General features: G+C 40.2%; 1 pseudogene; it reads right to left on the bottom strand.

Annotated features, from left to right (window-relative positions):
* Positions 1 to 16,604: 16,604 nt before the first annotated feature.
* LOC104875939 lies at positions 16,605 to 18,094 on the bottom strand (annotated as a pseudogene).
* Positions 18,095 to 18,957: the final 863 nt, after the last annotated feature.

The raw sequence follows: 18,957 nt of genomic DNA, 5'->3' as shown, positions 1-18,957 counted from the left end.
TGCTAGGTGAGAAATATGTAAACATTTTGTATAGTTCCCCTTGGTTTTGAGACTGACACAATACGTAGGTCAATCCAGTGAACAACAATGAAATTGTTAAAGGATATTTTGGAGTCTTCTGGGAATGGTAAAACAGGATACAGTCTTTTATTCTCATTTCCCTTCATGAAATGTACTCTCCTCTTTTTGGAACACACGATAGTCGCTGTGCATGTAGATAGGTCGGAACAATGGTGCTGTGACATTCAAGCATCCCGCCTTCTATGCAGCACAGCCTGTTTGTCCTTTAAACTTGGCTACTGGGCCAAATGCAAAGGAACCACTGTGTGACTTTCTGCTTATCTTCTGTACCCAAGCTACAAAGTTAGTGCTTGAGTGTGTCAGGTATCACCTGGGGACTTAAGAACGAGGCTTTTTTTTTTACAGCGAACCCAATCCCATGACCTGTACTACATTGCCTTTGATTTGCAGGCAGTTTAGTCAATGACCAAGACTGCCCACGACATTAATTGGAATCAAATTCACCTGAGATGTGGGCACACAATAATTCCCAGTTCACTGCATAATAGCTGTAGGCGGACTCTGTTTCATGCCGGCCTGAGTCTGCTGGTGGGGAACGGTAGTGTGTTTCTTTCTACGTGTGCTGCTCCACCAGGTCTGCTTCTCTACAGTTTGGAAATAATTTCAAAGATTCACAGACGTTGCAGAGTTTAAATAACATCTTTATACTCTTTATCCAGGTTGGCTTAAATTATTTTACCTCGTTCATCACTGGCTCCTTTTCTGTCTCTGCCTTCTTTCCGCATACCCAGAAGCACATATTTTGAACCATTTTAGGGCGTGGTACGTATATCACATTCCTTCACCTCTTAATACAATTTACAAATTTAATTTGTCCTACTATTTTGGAAAAGATGACCACGGTTGTGTTTGTGTGGGAAAAATAGCTGCAGTAGTGTTTGTCGTAGGACGCAGAATTTGTGAACAGAAACAAAATTTTGCCAAATGCTTCTTCTTACCAATCAAATTGTTTGCAAACAAAAACGTTCATGAACCAAACCACTGTACCACTGTACTTTAGTGAGGGCGTATTTCTCTTCTCTCCTTCTGTCTCTTTGTCTCCATCTCTTTCCTCCTTTCTCTCTTTCTCCCTCACCTCTCCTGTCCCCTCCCCTTCCTCCCTCCCTCCCTCCTTCCTTCCTTCCTTTCTCTTTTGTCTTGCTAAATTCCCTAGGCGGGCCTCAAACTCACAACCCTTCCTCAGCCTGCTGAATGCTGGGATTACAAGCGTGTGCCACCGTGGATGGTTATGGATATTTCTTAAGATTAAGATTGAATACTATAATATTAATGCTGATAGAACACCTTTATCAAATCCACCATCCATATAATTTCAATGTTTGCCACTTAACCAAAACCAAAAATTCAGATTTTAAAATATTAAAGCAAAAATAAATGTCTAGTTAATTTAGGATTGTCTCTTTCCATGTGAGATCCCAGTCTAGGGGGTGTAGCGTTGCATTTAGTTATGTCTATAGTCTTTAAAAATCCAGAACATATCTATAACCTGTCTTTTATGTCATAATCATTGTTGAAGAATAGAGTATACCATTTCCTTTGCTAAGATGTTTGTTCCTTATTTGCATCTTTCTGCTGTTAATTTACTATTAGATTCTCAGTATGAGATTTTGCTCAGCACACTGCACAGGTGCTGTGACTTCTCGGGTATGCCAATGAAGATACTCAGTGTCCCAAAGTCCTCATCACTGGTGTGAAGCTTGCTCACCCTGTTACTACTCTGTGTTGTCAGACACCACCACTGCAGAATTACCATTTCCCTCTTGCAACTACTAAACAATGCATTGAGAGACAAATCAAGGCCATTCACACAGTCTGCTCTTCATCAGAATTTCTTCATAAATATATTATCCATTGGTGTTTTTTCCAATTTACTCTTTACAATGATGATTATAGAATAATGATTTCCCTATCCTGGTACTTCTTCCTCACTTGCAGTTGGCATTTAACATTGTAATGTAACCTACTTTTTATTTTTTATTTGTTTGGTACCAGGGATTGAGCTCAGGAACTTGCACTTGCGAAGCAGGCAGTGGAACCTCTGAGCTAAATCCCTGGCCCCTGCAGTGTAATCTAGAGCAGTCCCTTCTCTCTCTGATTCAGTTACTTATCTACTTACTATTGATAGGATCCATGAACTTTAGACTTTTAAGGATTGATTAGTGTAGACGATTTTTTGTGCTCAAAATTGTCCCTGACTTGACCAGTCAATCAAGTGGTGTGTTTGCAGTCTGTTTCATGATGGTGATGGTGATGATGATGAATTCAGAGCACCTCCTTATATTGTGGCTCAACAAGATGTTCTAGCCAGTGATGGCAAGCCTTTTAGAGCTTTCAGTGATAATAGACAGCTGTCTTTGGCACACGTGCCATAGATTTGCCAGCTGTTCTAGGCTCATCTTGCATGGCCCTTGTTCTAGTCCGGAACTTAGCAGAGACCAAGATTTAGGCACTAGATTTGCCAGTGGGGCCATTTTTAATAGACGAATTGGAAGGAAGATATTCAGAGAATTCACTGGTTGAGCTAAAATATCATGAAATCATTTCAACTTGTTTATTCTGAATGTTTAGAAAAATTTTAGTCATCTTAGAACTCAGATTTTAAAATATCAAAGCAAAATAAATATCTAGCTAATTTAGGATCCTTTTTGCAGAGTTCAGCTCTAGCAGCCTTGGCTGACCTTATAGTTGTGGTTTAGCCACCACCAGGAGACTTGATTTTGCAGTAGTAACATGAAATGATGGTTTTGGTTTACAGCACCTCCCACTAATGTGAGCACACAGAGAACACAAGTACATTTATAGACACTGACACTCACCATGGGGTCAGAGCTTCTTTCCTAGGTCACAGCAGCAGCACCTCTGCAGGTGGACTCTGGTGGCCCATCCCACGATGGTGTGGATGTACAGAGGGGCGTAGGGTGCCTGGTTCAGTGTTATGTCGCCACCTCCTGAGATTCGCTTAGATATTCAAATACACATATCCTTTTTTCTGTCCAAAGCCCTAAATCTGATTCGTAAAAATGTGTGTCATATAGTTGCCTTTCTCTTCTGTACACACACTTCAAAAGCTTCTTAAGGAAATAAGGCTTATTTTTAATTTGAATGTTTCATGTAGGACCTGTAGTACATTGCCTTTGATTTGCAGGCAGTTTAGGCCTCCATAAAAAGCCTGTATCTGAGATCATATAAGGCAAAAGAATCAGTGAGAGGTTATAGCTCCTGATCAGATAGATGCCCTGGCACTTATTATTAGAAGGTAGGAACTGCCTTTGAAAAGGAAGACTTACTCAGACTGGACCCATTGTGGCGCTAGGTGAGAGATATGTAAACATTTTGTATAGTTCCCCTTGGTTTTGAGACTGACACAATACATAGATCAATCCTGCCAACAACACTGAAATTGTTAAAGGATTTTTTTGGAGTCTTCTGGGAATGGTAAAACAGGATACAGTCTTTTATTGTCATTTCATGAAGGGAATTATAAATGGACCTTTCAATCTCAAGCAATAAAGCAGAATTCTTATGTCTTCATTAGGGCATTTCCTTTTCATGTATTAATGTAATAAGCTATTAAAGTAGCGGCGGGCTTCTAGTGTTAAAACAAACTCACTCCAATTAAGATCACAATGAAATTGTAAATGTCACCTTGGATTATCATAAGTAAGTAGGTACTGATTTTAAAGAATCAATATTTAAGGACTAAAAAAGAATCAGTATTTAAGGGTTATAGCATGGTTAGAGTGCAAAGTGTCACGATTTCCTGCACAATCATGAGTTAAAGTAAAACACCACAAGTATGAATATATTCACAAAATCACAACTGGCTACATGTAACCCTCGTTTCCCAGTATGCACAACTATTTAGCCTTTGAATGTGTGGATGGTTTTCCTTTAACTGTTGAATTCCTGCGTGAACTCATGGAGGAAAAAATTCATAATATAATCATGATGTAATACATCACATATGAAACGAGCTGAGAAAATAATATATATTCACACTTGATTAGTTGTGATTCATTTCTCAAATTAGTAAAAGAATCAGGAAAAATCCCAAGAGCAGTTGTAGTAAACGTAATGAGAAGTGCATATCTGAGAAATAAAAATGAGGTTAAGATTTTCCTTTGAAATTATGTTACTGTGGGATGCATTATGGCTCGAGTGTGTCCCTAAGGGTTTGTGTGTTGGGGTCTTGGTCCCCAGTGTGGCAAGACTGAAATGACGGGACCTTTAGGTGAGGTCTTCAGGACTTTGGGGCATTGCCATCAGAAGAAACTGCCGTTCCTGCGTGACCTTGGTCAGTCCTGAGGAGTGGATTGTCATACGAAGAGCAACTCTACCACTTCTCTTCTTCATCTTGTGGACTGTGATCACTGAGGTGATGGAGGGATCAGGAGGTGGGATCTTCGGGGGTGATTAGGTCACAAACAGTCTGTCCTTGGGAATGAGACTGATGTCCTTTTAAAAGTGCTGGAGGGTGCGAGCCAGGCTCTGCTATTTTTCCATCTCTTCTGCCATGTGACATCCAGTATTGTTCCCTCTGGAGGGTAGAGAATGGATCAACAAGTCACAGTCTTGGGAGCAACAAGTAAGCCTTCCTCAGACACTTGGTCTGCCAGTGCCTTGACCTGGATTTTCCATCCCCCCGAAATGTGAGAAGTCAACTTTATTATGTACAAATTACCTAGTCTCTGGTATTTTCGTATAGCAGTAGGAGCATAATAAGACAGATGACAATGACACCCACCACTGGGTGTTGCTTCCACCACTCCCCTCTGAACTACCTGCCACTCTCATTCCGAGGGTGTGTATTTGTCTGTATTTTCCTTAAAGGCAGAAGTCTCCATGGCTGTCTTGAGAATTTGGAGATAGTGGAAAGGATGCCCTGCCATTCCTGTTGTAGCCTATAAATGGCCTGGGAATTTCTACCTGTTAGAAACTAGGCACAAAATAAGAAGTGTGACTACTCTAAGACTACCACATTGTGGTGGTCAAAATTATATAGAAAGGCCCTGGAAAACACACACACACACACACACACACACACACACACACACACACACGGGGGTGGAGATCCCATTTTTGAAGCGGATCCTCCATCTGAAATCATTTTGTAAAGAGATAAGCTACCCTTCTTAGTCCTTTCAAAATTTCTGACCAAGAAATTAGTGCGATGTTGAAAGATGTTCAGAGTTTTAGATGTGATTGTTTGCCCAAATGGGCTAATCCTCTAGTATATCTAGGATCCCAGATATCTTTCAGAGCCAAGAAGTGTAAGGATGGATGCAGCTGATTCTTTGAAGCCATTGGCCACATTTTTTAAAGCTTTAAATCCTTCAACCTGTTCTGTGATCAACGTAATCCCTAGGTTGGGAATAAATGGGAAATTTACCCTGATTATCAACTACCATTGCAATATAAAGACAGATAATACTTTGTTTTAAATTTAGAGGGCCGCATCTCTTAATATTCTTAGTGATTAAAATTTTCTATTTTGTATTAATTGCCTATAACTTATTGACAGACCCTGGAACTTTATCATTCATTAATTATCTGATTTACTTATTCATATTAGCTGTGCAATATCTGAAAACGTTCCAGAATAGAACCAATTCTTTAAAGGTTTAATCCCTATTAAAGTTTGAAAATCATAAAAGGTAGAAAAATCAAATTACTCAGATGATTGCATCTATCCTGTAATGGATTTTGAGGAAGTCAATCATTCATTACTCACCAATGTGTAAGTGGTTTTGATGAGCACTATGCAAAGTACTGAAGAAATAAGGGGGAAAAGCAGAAACTTTGGATTCTGTTTATAGGATACTTGAAGTAAAATGGTAGAGCAGGCTAGATAAATACATGTGATCACAAATCAAATAATGACATATATCTTAAATAAACTAAGAATGCGCCGAGATATTGTTAACTTTCAGCTATTTCTCTGCCAGGCCTAGAGTTAGCATTGTTCTAGAAAGGCAGCTTTTCTGCTGAGTTAGTGATGGCAGCCCATGAGAGCACAGTGAAAGGACTGCCTCCCTCTGCCCAGCATACAGGACATGGTTAAGGATGGGAAGGGACTTACCGGGAGCAACAGCATTCCCAAATGGAACCCAAGAACAAGTTGCACAATTAACACTAAATGTGGCACGAAAATTGATCAAACTAGTTGTTGCTTGCATTTATTTCACATTTTCAGAGAAATTTGATTTATTTATCTTTAAAAGATTCTTGTTAAGCCCTTTTTGCCACATATTTTCTCTCTCTCAATAAGATACTCTCTTCTACATGAATATCACTAAATAATAGTGTTTGTTACAGGCCAAGATTTACATAATCAAAGTTGGTGGTGTTTGACTTCAGTGATGGTTAAGTTTATGGGTCGACTCGACAAGGTCATGGCAAGCTCTGATATCCACCAGGCCTCCTCTCTGGGCATGTCTGTGAGAATATTTCTGGTAGAGGTTAGCCTTTGGGTTGGTGAACTGAGCAAAGCTGATGGCCCTCCGCAGTGTAGGGGTCATGGCATAACCCGCTGAGGGCTTGAATGGAACAAAAATAGGGAAGAAGGCTGAATTCCCTCTGTGCCCGACAGCTTGTGCTTGGAATACTCACTGTCTCTTGGCACTCAAGTGTTTGAATGACATCCCCAGCTTTCCTGGGTCTGCAGCTTGAACAGGGCAGATTAGGAGGCTTCTCAGCTTCCATAACTGTGTGAGTCAATTTCTTACAATAAATCTCACCCACCTCTTTCTCTCTCTCCTATTAGTTTTGTTTTTTTAGAGAGTAAGGACAAATATAACTTCTAATACTGGAATGCTTCTATGCATCACACTAAAATATCCTTGAAACACAATAAATACATGATGTCCCATCATATCAGATAATCATTAACATTAAATTTTATATAACTCTCTGAATGGCTATTATAGTGAGCAGGTGACTTGCTTCAGGACTAGCCAATTGCCTACGATGGCGATAGCTCTTTAGGGTGGTTACTCATTCAATGATATTTGGTCTGCGTCCCACTACTGTTAGGAAGCAGGTGGTAGTTCTCTAATCTCTGCACAAGAGTCAACATTATTATTTGGTTTTATCACAGCCAGTGGGTTCTACAGTTGGATAAAATTTAATAATGCTTGAGACACTCATTGGAAGGCATTAGAGCATTTCTGAACTATTTTTCCAATAAGAATAGCTAACATCTTCACGCTACCTGCTATAGTGTTAGACATTTTATAAGTAGTATCTAATTTAACCTTTTCAGAAATCCTATAACTATCATAGCCATTTCTGTTCAGAAGGAAAAAAGTGAGGAATAGTCATAGCACTACTACCTAGTTCGTCAAAGGTCAAATCAGAAATTGATTCCAGGGCCAGGGATTTAGCTCAGTGGTTTCACTGCCTGCCTCTCAAGCACAAGGACCTGAGTTTGATCCCTGGTACCAAAAACAAAACAAAACAAAAACTAGAAATTTATTCCTGAGTATTTCTTCTTTTAACCACCATGCTGATATCAGGCAGAGATCACCAGGCTCTTTTTATAAGATTGGAACTGTGTATATGAAACATGATAGAAATAACAGGGTGAATTGTTACTGTTAGAATTCCCAGTTTTGAATGGAGTGTGACAATTAGAAACAAGCAAACCTCAACAAACCCGTAAATTTATGTTGCAGACACCTACCGTAGTCACATCAGTATGAAACATAAAAATTCTGTCCCATTCACAGTAACTGTTTCAAATAATAGAACTCTAGAGAAACTCACCAAAGTGTGTAATACCTGATGAATTCACTTCTATGCTCAGACAAGAACATACAGCACACAGACCAGAACACTACTTTAAATTCACAATGTTAGTATGAAGAAGTTGGATGACTTAGTTAAAAGAGCATACAGAAAAAGGAAAAGCAGCAGTATAATTCAAACAATGGAAAAAAATGTCTGGTAATAGGTAATTTCAAATGAAGTGGTTTTGACATGAAGGTCAATTGTAAAGAGATTTAGGAAGCTGGTTATAAAATTAAAAGCATTATAAACATGAATGAAATATTTTGTAACACCAGATACAGAAGTATAAATCCATATACAATTGGATTTATTATAAAGTCTTTGAGTATGACACCAATAAAACCATTCTATATAAAAAAAGAGATGAACCCCAGGACTTTTCCCGTATGCCATGTGGGGCAGGGTGTTTCATGCACCTGCTGTGGGTGTGTTTTCTTCACTGAAGCAGAAAAATCTATGTATAGGAAACCCAACTTAGATATAATCTATCTGGAACTTAAAACTTTTTGAGTACTTATTTTCAGTATTAATCAGGGTAGTTAAGCCAAAACCAAAATGCTATACAAGAGACACAGAGAGGTATAAGTTTTGAAAGAAGTGGAGGAACTGTTCTTTGTGAATTGTATTAAACCCAAGAACTGTGCTGAGCTACATGCCCAGCCCTACTGAGCTGTCTAAGTGGGACTCAAATTTGCAATCCTCCTGACTCAGCCTCCTTCAGTGCTGAGATCACAGTTGTGCACCACTGTGCCTGGTTAATATTAGACATGAGTAGATGATGAAAGTTGGGGTCGGACTTGGTCGTTCCATTTATGTGTGTGAGAAACACAATTGAATGAAATGAGATGGAAATTTATGACCACAAAGTCCTTGCTATGTAAGTAGAAAAATAATGACTTTTCATGTGCAGAAAATGATCTCTCAAAACTTCATTAAACATACTGTTGTAAAATTAAAAATATGGAGAAATAGCAAAATGCCAAGAAAATGGTTTATAATTGCCAACAATGAAGAGTACTATTGCAAAAAAAAGGTCTTGCTATTGTTTCTGAAATGTCCTGGATGAAAAACTCAGCCTCTTCGAGGTTCATGTGAGATGTAAAAGGGCAAAATGTACTAGGAGCATTTCTTACCATTTTTCTAAAATGCTACGACGAGTATTTCCATCTTAACAGGATTTTAATATTGATTGGTTTTATATTGTTACTGTTTGTCCTCTCAGCTCGTGGTTGAAGAATCTTAATGAAACGAGGACAGGAGAGTCCTTCCATTCATGGATGAATTATGTGAAGGGCTCGCCCCGGAAGAATACAACAGTTTTCATTCTTTTTCCTAGTCTCTTGCTCTTTGGGGGCTATTTCTTTTTTAATTTGTTGCTCCGTGTTCCAAAAAGTGGGGAGAGGTTAGGAACTATGTTTAAAAAGTGTATCAAATATACCTTATGGTAAATTAGTAATAGCTCCTGAAAAACACGGCTCGAGCTCGCCCGCTGTGCTTCCTCTGGGGGACGGTAACCTGATTGTGTTGATTTAAAGGTTCTGTCTAGTTCTTTTAAGCATTCTTGTGATGTTGTGTTGCTGCGTGTGTCATAGACTGTTATTGCCCTATATTGAGTTTGGAGAGCGAGGGTAAATCTTTCGTGATGTGATTGTGCCCCTAGCAAACCCAATATTGCTCCCCAGCCCTTTATAACTCTCAGCTCCTTCAGCGCAGACCAACACACATTTTCATTTTTACCTTTTTAAGAGTTTCATGCTTTGCTCTGAAGCTGACAGCGTGTGCTGGCGAACACGCTCTAGTGCTTGTTCTCTGAAGCATTGACTTGAGAGCAGAAGGAATTGTCAAGTGGGGAATTTTCTTTTCTGAAATCGACTTCACTGTTGATCTTTTTCCTTACGTTTCATGAGCTACGACCGTCACTGAACAAGGCTCCACTGCTGGAAAAACCTCAACTTAAATGACTGTCCAGGTTCTAGTGTGAAACGTTTTCTAAGAGTACAAAAGAACGCTCTCAGAGGACTTTCTCAGGAGAACTTCGCCACCTTGAAACTCAGATAAATGGATTCCCTCTTGGTGCAGACAACATCCACAAGATCATGTGATCAGAAGTAGTAACATAGGTGACTCAAAAGTGATTAGAAGTGTAAACCTTATGCAATAGCTTATTATTTACCTCTCTTGTTAAGTTGTTTGAAAAAAATTTGATATTTTTTAACGAACAGCATTTAACTCATAATTTAAAACTGCTTATTAAACCACATTTTAGGCTTTCATTTTACTTCTTGCTTTATTATTTTGTTTTCCACAATTTTGGAGATATTATTAGTTGATAAGAATTTTTGAGGTAGCACAGAGTATCTGTAAACTTTAAGGAGATATTTTATACATCATACTAGGTTGAATTTTAAATAACTACATGTATTGGGTGTATTATTTACCTAAGGTAGGAGTACTCACCACTCAGTCCTCTTCTACCCCAGATTTTCACTGCTCTTTCCCCAACCTGTAAAAACATAAAATCAGCAGTCTTTAGTCCTCAGTGACTGATAAATGTCAGTTAAACTGGTGAGTGTCTGATATCTGCATTTTTTTTTTTTTTTTTTTTGTATGGGGGATTGAACTCGCGTCCTTGTGCTTGCAAGGCAGGTGGTGGAACCACTGGGCTAAATCCCCGGCCCCTGATATCTGCATTTCTGATGATCTTTCTGTTTCCCACTTTTTGTCATTCCTCCTCTTTACCCTAGGCCTCTTGCAAATGATTCACGAAGGAGAGCAAAGGCCCCATAATTTGTAAAAAGGAAATTTCTGTGGTGTTGTAGTTTGAATGTCCCCACCAAAACTTAGGTCAGAATTTAATTTACACTGTGAGGAAGTGAGAATTAGGAAAAGGTGGGACTTCTAAGAGGTGATCGGAATGATTCAGGGGTTGGGGGGTTGCTTGGGTTAGCAGTGACTTAAGAATGGGTCTGTGTGGAGAGCCAGTTTGCCTGTCTCTTGCATGTGCCCCTGTGCCACGTGTATCCTGCACTGCCCAGGGATTGTGTGGAGTCCGGTCAGCAAGAAGACTTCCAGACACAGCCCCTCGACCTTGGACCTCCCAGCCTCCAAAACCGTGAGCCAAATAAGTCTTTATGCTAAATAAATTATTATGCTCTGTGTTGTATTCAGCTGCGGGAGGGGAAAAGAAACCAAGACATGAGGTGTTTGTTGCTTAATATGCATACATTTAAAAGACGAATGTCTGTTACTGAATGAGAATAGGTCGGATGGAAATTCAAATGGCATCTAACCCAAGACAGCAGTGCATGACCTTTGGGGTTATACCAATGGACTATAGATGTCTCTTATCTGACCTATGCAAGGCTTCATTTTTATTATTTATTTATTTACTTTTTTGGTGCTGGGGATTGAACTCGGGTCCTTGCACTTGTGAGGCAGGCGCCTGAACCACTGAGCTAAATCCGCAGCCCTAAAGCTTCATTTTTAAAAAGGTAGGTACTAACATTTAAAAGTTAGAATTTTACCACAGAACATGGGTTTTCACTTCTTGGACAGTTGAAATCTTTGGGATATCTGCTTAGATGGCCTCTGAAGACTTTGTTTTGTTTTTGAGACAACGTCTCACCGAGCATCCCCTCTGGCTTTGAAGTTGTGGCCCTTCTGCCCCAGCCTCCTGAGTAGCTGAGACAACAGGTATGGGCTACCCTGCCTGGTGCAGCTCCAGCGGTCTTTTGTGGCCCAGCCCCCACATCATCTGTTCTGCTTAGATGGCCTCTGAAGACTTTGTTTTGTTTTTGAGACAACGTCTCACCGAGCATCCCCCGCTGGCTTTGAAGTTGTGACCCTTCTGCCCCAGCCTCCTGAGTAGCTGAGACAACAGGTGTGGGCTACCCTGCCTGGTGCAGCTCCAGCGGTCTTTTGTGGCCCAGCCCCCACATCATCTACTAGACCCCCTCCTTTTCCATCTGTCCAAGTCCTTGTGGCCCAAACAGCATTTCCTCCCCAGCTTCCCCTGCCACTGACCAGTTTATGGGACTACCTGCTGCCGTCATCCTCTTCTGCCTCTTCTTAGCTGACTGTCCCTGTGTTGTGCTGATTTGTGTGTTCACCTTGCTTCCCAGGAGCTGGGACACTTGGGCGCAGGAACTATCCCCTCCTTTTCCATCTGTCCAAGTCCTTGTGGCCCAAACAGCATTTCCTCCCCAGCTTCCCCTGCCACTGACCAGTTTATGGGACTACCTGCTGCCGTCATCCTCTTCTGCCTCTTCTTAGCTGACTGTCCCTGTGTTGTGCTGATTTGTGTGTTCACCTTGCTTCCCAGGAGCTGGGACACTTGGGCGCAGGAACTATCTTTGCATCCCTCACAGTGACTTCCAGCACAGCACCATGACCTGGTGATTCTTCAGATGTGTTTAGATTTGATCATAGCAACTGGGCCTTCATCACTTGGGAAGACTGAGGGAAAGAATCTTGGATGTTCTTGACCACTGGACTGTTTTTCCCTTTTCAAGGAAGCTCTTTGCTCTCATTCAATGTTATTTCAAACACTTTAGTCCTTTCCTTGCCCTTTCTTATCTCATCCTTCTTCTTTCTTTCTTTTTTTTTTTTAAATGTTATTGAGTTTATTGGTACATTTTAGGGATACAGCACAGTTACATTCATTGTTGGGATCTTGTACCTCTACATGACAGGTCTTGATTCTCATTTTTTCCCCTTACCTCTGCCCTCCCCTCACCCCCTCCTCCCCTCCCCATCTACAAACACTTTATTTTCATCTTTTCATTCTCTCACATTTTTTCTTTTCCCTTTTTGTTCTTCCCCTACCCATCACACCTTCCCTGCACCTTTAGCTCCTTTCTTCCCATTTCTAAATCTTTTTCTTTTTTTAAAGACAGGAATCTTGATATATTGTCCAGGTTGGCCTCTAAGAACTTTCTATTCTTCTGACTCAGCCTCCTGAGTAGTTGGCAAGTAAACCACACCCAACTTCATTATATTCTTTATTGATGAGAGAGAGAGAGAGAGAGAGAGAGAGAGAATGCACCTGCCTTTGTCCTTGGCGTCCTGAAGTCCTTGTTAATATATTTAAAATGTATCCTGTGTTCATATGGCAACTTTTCTCCTTAGGTGATCAGAAGCTCAAAGTTATATTACTTAGGATATTTTCCTGAGTTTAGATTTCTGATATAATTACTTGTTGTATTTTAAATTTTTATATTTTTTAAAAGTAGTTTTTGGTTTTAGTTACCTAAGAAACAAAACCCAAAGGAGCCTTGCGAATACTGAATGAAATACAAATGAAGCTACCAATATGGTACTGATTCACAGTATCTGGTAGGCAGAGTTTTATTACATTTTATTCTGTGTATTTTATTTTAAACCTTACTTTACCCCTTCTTTTTGGAAACAGGATAAATATACGTGATGGGAATGTTATGGCTTATATCTAGATATCCCTCAAAAATCTCATGCACATGTAGGTACACTTGTAAGGGGTTTTGGGAGGTGACTGGATCATAGGTGTGTGATACTGAATCAGTCCACTGGGTTAGTATAGTTGTAGGTGTGGATTATGGATTTACTGAAGAAGGAAGACCCACCCTGGGTGTGGGTGGCTCCAACCAATAGGCTTGTAGCTTGGATGAATAAAAAGGGAAGGAAGAAGGAAGTCATGCCTTGCTTCCTCCCTGCCATGCTATGAGCAGAACTCATTTGCCATGTTCCTCTGCCATACTGCCCTGCCTTGGGGCCATCTGACTATGGACTGAAACCTCTGTAAACCATAAGTCAAAATAAACCTTTCTTCCTTTATCTTGTGGGTGTTGAGTATTTTGTCCCAGCCACAAAAAAGCAAATAAGACAAAGAAGAATATCATAAAAGAAAAGTTTTGGAAGGGTGGAGGTGGTGAAGGGAGGGCAGGGGTACAGGGAAAATGAGAACCAAGATCTGTCATGTAAAGGTACAAGATCCCAATGATGAATGTAATTATACTGTATACCTAAAATGTGCCAATAAACTCAATAAGATAAAAAACAAAAAATTTACTAGCTATTACTAATATGAAGATTGAGACAAATCTTTAGTAATGAAATTCACTCTGTGTGTGTGCATGTGTGTGTAATGTGGTAATCCCCAACCCTTTTGGCACCAGGAACCAGTTTCATGAAAGACAGTTCTTCCACAGATGGATGGTGGGAGGTGGGAGATGAGAATGGTTTTAGGATGACTCAAAGGGGCCAGAAATCTAGATCCTTTGCATTCACACATCCTGCTTTTTATCCCAGCGCCAGTACTTGTCCATAGCTCAGGTAAACGGGGACCTCTGGTTTAATGCATATAGTGTAATTTAATTTATGTTTTTATCTGTTATATAATTGAAGTTGAAACTTTCTGTCAAGTGGTCAAAAAGATGTGGAAGTGGGAGAATCAAAGAACAAAATCTTTTAAATGACTGAGAATGGATGATGATATAACTATCATTCATCTTGGTAATTTTTTTTTAGTACTGGGAATTGAACTCAAGACTTTGTGCCTGCTAGGCAGGAATGGTGCCATTTCACCTCCATAATTTTAAAACAAGGTGTTAAAGCACAGCTTTAAATTCTTTGGAAAATATGACTTGAAAAGAATCTGCTTCAGTACTCTCTCCCATCTGTGTATCTCATCTGTGGGCCATTTAGCATAATTCCTCCCTTCCGGTCTTCTCCTTTGTGTGGTGTAGCAGAATGCTTGGAAACTGCACTTCCAGGACCCCTATCAGCCGTGTTTAGGGTTGGATTCTACTGGGAGGTTCATTTACATAAAAATCTTCCAAATGCAAGGGAGGTGGAAATGATCGTTTTCTACCTGCTGCAGCAACAGGCACATGTGGGAAGATGTAAGACTTTGTGGTAGCTTCTGAGACGTTTTTCTAAGAATCACTTGACCTTTTGATTGAAGTGTCTGGAGCAGTTTCTTTGTTCCTTGATACTTTCCTCATGGAGCCATTGTCATCTCACTTTGAGAGGGACATAAATAGCAGCGTACCATTATTAAGTTTATTTGTGACTCTGCTATGGTCACCTATTCAAAATTAGAAATTTATCTACTAGACAAAGGCATGAATGAATAGCTTTAGAACACAAAAAGTATATTTTCTCCCAAAAGGGAAAAAATATTATTATCCTTTAGGGGCAAGGTAATAAGGTAATTAGATCACTTACATAAAGAATATATTTTCTTTTTTTTTGTATGATGCATTCGTCTGTTTTGTGTTGCTATAACATATTGCCTAAGACTGGATACTTTTCAAAGAGAAGAGTTTTATTGGGTTCACAGTTTTGGAGGCTGAAAGTTGAAAATTGGGCAGCCTCATCTTTTCAGCCCCTGACCATGTCACCACATGGTGGAAGGGATATGATGCAAGTGTGCAAAGAGATCTCATAGTGAGGTGATAAACCAAAGTGACCCATGAGCCAGGCTTGCTCCTTTATAAAAGTCCACTCTCACAGGAACTAAGGAGACTTCACAAGAACTACATTAATCTTCTCTGAGGATGTTCCCTCTGCTGACCTAATTACATCTACTAGGCCAACCTCTTAAAGTCTCCCTCTCTCCCAGCATTGCTCACCAGGGGACCTGTCTTCTAGCACATGAAGCTTTGGGGGTCACAGCCCAACCAGATGCAAACCAAAACACACGATAGGTCAGGCCTTGGAGAATTACTGATGCTATGTTAAACCAACCCAAAAACACATGACAAAAGTATTTGAAAGAGGCAATGGAAACTATAAATGTTTCCTAACTTTAATTTAATTCAAGTTATGGAAATGCTCTGCTCATTAGAGATATTCAGTAAATATTTACTTAAATGTAAAGAAAAAATGCCTTGCTACTTTTCAGTGAAATCTGATATAGGCGAACAGACTTCCTCATGTGAAGTAGTTTAGAAGATGTTTATTTCTGGCTTTGTGGAACACAATCAATGTATGGAGCACCATGATACATCAAGAGTTGGTCTTGAGGGCTGTGGATTTAGCTCAGTGGTTCCACTGCCTGCTTCACAAGTGCAAGATCCCAAGTTTGATACCTGGTACCACAAAAAAAAAAAAAAAGTTGGTCTTGGTTCCTGTTCAGTACATAAGGAAATTAGTGTAGTAGTTCTTCCTTTTGGCTCCAGGTAAGCTTGAATTTCAATAAAATTGCTACTGCAAACTTATTTAAATCAGTCCAAAACTCAATAAGTAAATTTACTCTGGCTTAGTCAGAGCTACGTGGTGTGGAAGTTTCCATGTCAAGTTAGAGGATCAATAGTGCTCCCATGAACCCACCCTTCAAAATATTCACCATTCTACAAACCACAGCTATTTTGAGTGGAACTTAAAGTAATTCTTCAGTGGAAAGACATTTAGTTATAGCCCATTGTATGCTTTCTCTCTACTATATTTCTAACTGTGCTGGCTTCTTGTTGCCCCGCTAGATTGCTGGCATCAGACACTTGGACTCTTTCTCTTAGCCTGCAAATAGATACCAAGTTAACTTTGTATAGGTTAAAGGTCTTCTGTGAGATGCTCCTCTGTCTTGGTTAACATGAGATGCCAGTCTTTTCTTCTTACTTTTTGCACAATTTTTAAAAGATAAATAAAAAATGTTCAGAATGCAGTGTCACATAGGATAATAAATACAAAAAAGAATTGACATTGCACAATAAACCCATTTGGATATATGGGGAACGTTTTTGGCAACTTGAGACACTTTATGAGTACTTGTGGCAATCAAACATCAGGATCACATCTTCCTCTTCTGCACTGGCTCTCTCCTTGCCAAGGGGCGTAGGTCGGATACTGAGTCTTCCCTCTGAGGGTGGCTTATTTAGTCCTTTGCTTCCATAGTTTTGAAAGTCACAATATAAAACATTTTCATTTTGAGGAATATCATCAGGATTTGTGGGAGACTCATGACATCATAACTAGCAGTTGCACCTGTTTCACTGGGACTAAGATTATTCTCCTCGAATTGTCCATTCTCTCTGTGTGGAGGACTGTTTTTAGTGGGACTAGCTCTGGCGGGGGTGAAGTTCTCAGGGTATGCAATGTCCTTGAGGTTCTGATAGACATTACCTGAGCTGAGGCTCAGTCTAGAACAGACGGCGGCTCCGCTTCTCCCGAGACTGGCAGGCTCCCAAGACCTGTGTCCAAGACATTCCTGGTACTATCATTACACCACTCTTTTGAGGCACTGCTGTCTCCCACCATATCTGCTTCCTCCTCAGAATTTCTAAAAGATGACTGGAGGCTGGCTCAATAGTCAGCTGGTTAACACACTCCACAGATGGGCTGGCAGTTCCTAATTTGTGGTCCTCCAACTTGACCTGCACTTCTGACTTTGGGCAAGGCATGTTATGGTCTGTATAACTGTTGTCCTTCCTATTACTACGGAACATGGGAGCCTGGGTTTCCAAAGCACCATTTTCAGCTATTGATTTCCCCTGCAATGCATAAGAACCAACACTGTTCTGCTTAGTGCTCCAATGAGGCTGAGTCATCACAGTTTATACCAGCCGAGTCACTGTCATCAACACCGCTGACAGCCAGATAGCCTGTGCTTTCTCCAGGTACTGCAGAATTAAGTGGCCCTTCCTCACTGAGATTCACCTTTCTAACTTCCCTTTTCTCACAGTCCTCCAGTATAAGACATGGACAAGCGCATTTAGTCCCTTGAATATCTGCATCCTGTCTACTCCTGTCCTCCTCTGTTCTACTGACTCCTCTGATTTGACAGGTGAATCTTCCCTGCTGTTTCAGTGCCTTGTAGGAGGGCCTTCTTCTGAACTGGTGCTTCAGATCTAAGACAGCATTTAATTCTTTTTAAAAGTGGTGATACAGATTCTGATTGTCTTCTACAACTTTCTACTGCTTGCCTTTCTATGTTATTCTTTTTGGAAGAAGAAAGTCCGCTTTTCCTAGGGCTTACCCATGATTCTTGCATCCTATGCTGCTTTAAATCAGTGACTTTTCCATTATTTTTTCTGAATTTGCATGGACTCTGGTCTCTTCTTTGGGGATCTTGATTACTCTTGAGAATGAGAAGAGAGTTCTTCAGGGTAGCAGTGCTACAACTCCTTAAAGTTCTACCGCAAAAAGATTCATCAAAGCCATTTGACCCCACTGTTGATCTTGCAGCATGAGTAGATTGGGAAGCAGCCATACTATGGTGAGTCCTTATAGCACAGTCATCATGATCCATTCATTAGGCAACAGCTGAGTTCTACCAGTATCAAGACAGACAAGCTCCTGCAGAAGTGTTTCTTAAAGCTGTTTAGGAAGTGTTTTGCCTAGTGTTTGATTCCCAAGCATCTGTATTTATTTGTCATCACGTTAATGTCCACATTACATTGAGATTTCAGGTGTTAATTATTTATATGTTTGTACCAGCACAACTTGGTATCTTCTATGCTCTGCCCTGGTCATGGCACTTGGTCCAATGGCCACTGCCACAGGAAGCTTGCCAGATTTTTAAAAACAAATTGGCACTAGGCATAACATCTTTTCCGCTTTCTTTTCAACCCATACTGATGAATCCTGAAAGCAACCTATAGAACTAAAAGCAGCAAAAGAAAGTCTTCATTTTCTTAATCCAACTAATAAACAATCTGGTAAATGCGATTGGTTAGAAAACCTTAGAAAATCATAAGTTATTGCAAATGTGTTAGTTAGCTCTTCATTATCATAACAAAATACCCAAGAAGCTCTTAATGAAGAAGAGAAGTTTATTTAGCTCACAGTTTTAGAAGTTTGAAGCCCAAGATGAGAGGCCCCACTTTTTAGATCTCTGCTGAGGCCCCATGGCAGATGGTATCATATCGTGGCAGAGATACAGTTGCAGGTGAGGGATTCCAGCTCAAATTGGAAGTCAATTTGAGAAGAAGGGGCTAAGTTTGCTCCTTTGATAACAGCCCCTGTGAACTATCCTATTTTTTTCTGTAGGTCCCCAGGGACCTCCTACAAGCTCTTAAAGACTCTACTAGTTCTCATATTGCCAACCTGAGGAATAGGCAGCCAATGCAGAAAGCCTTGGGGACACACACATACACACACACACCCAAACCA

This window comes from Fukomys damarensis, unplaced genomic scaffold (genome assembly GCF_012274545.1).
Source record: "Fukomys damarensis isolate Sample0158 unplaced genomic scaffold, DMR_v1.0_HiC HiC_scaffold_32, whole genome shotgun sequence".
NCBI classification, from domain to species: domain Eukaryota; kingdom Metazoa; phylum Chordata; class Mammalia; order Rodentia; family Bathyergidae; genus Fukomys; species Fukomys damarensis.
Note: the sequence above shows the minus strand (reverse complement) of the source record. Positions and strands in the feature narration are given on the sequence as shown.